Below are 732 nucleotides of genomic sequence, written 5' to 3' on the forward strand. Positions count from 1 at the left end.
CTCAACCTCTTACTGGCTGTGTGACCTCAGTACTCAGCCTCTCTAAACCCCTAATTTCCTACCCTCTTCAATGAGGAGGTAATTAGACTAAGTTTGTAGGGTTGTTGAGAAGAAAAAGGAAGTAACTCAGACAACTTTGCATCTGGACACATAGTAAACATGGCATGACTGCTGATTATAGTTATGGCTGCTGTTATTATTTGCATGCCACTTGGCATCTGGTAGGTGCTTGCTGTACAGCCTCCAGGGTGGCTGCAGCCCTGGCCAGGATCCAGGGCAATCCAGAGCCTGAACTGGCCAGCCACACTTTCTGAGTCCATTGGGGTTTCTATAACAAAATACTATAAACTAGTGACTTATGAACAACAAACATTTGTTTCTCACATTTCTGGAGGCTGGGAAATAACAAGGTCAAGACACAGGCAGATTTGGTGTACGGTGAGGGCCTCCTCCTTTTCAGATAGAACCTTCTTGCTGTGTCCTCACATGGTAGAAGGGAAGAAATCTTGTCTCTTCAGTTCTGTATAAGGGCACTAATCCCATTTATGAGGGCTCCACTTACAGCACAAGTGAAGTCACCTCTCAAAGGCCCCACCTCCTAACAGCTATCCCATTGGGGATTATGTTTCAACAAAGGAATTTTGGGAGGACAAAAACATTCAGACCACAGCACATACCCAACTCCTAACCCGTATAAACTGTGTATAATAATAAATTCTTTTTATTTGAGAC

The sequence above is a fragment of the Otolemur garnettii genome, unplaced genomic scaffold (assembly GCF_000181295.1).
Source record: "Otolemur garnettii isolate 467f Iridium unplaced genomic scaffold, OtoGar3 scaffold00022, whole genome shotgun sequence".
NCBI classification, from domain to species: domain Eukaryota; kingdom Metazoa; phylum Chordata; class Mammalia; order Primates; family Galagidae; genus Otolemur; species Otolemur garnettii.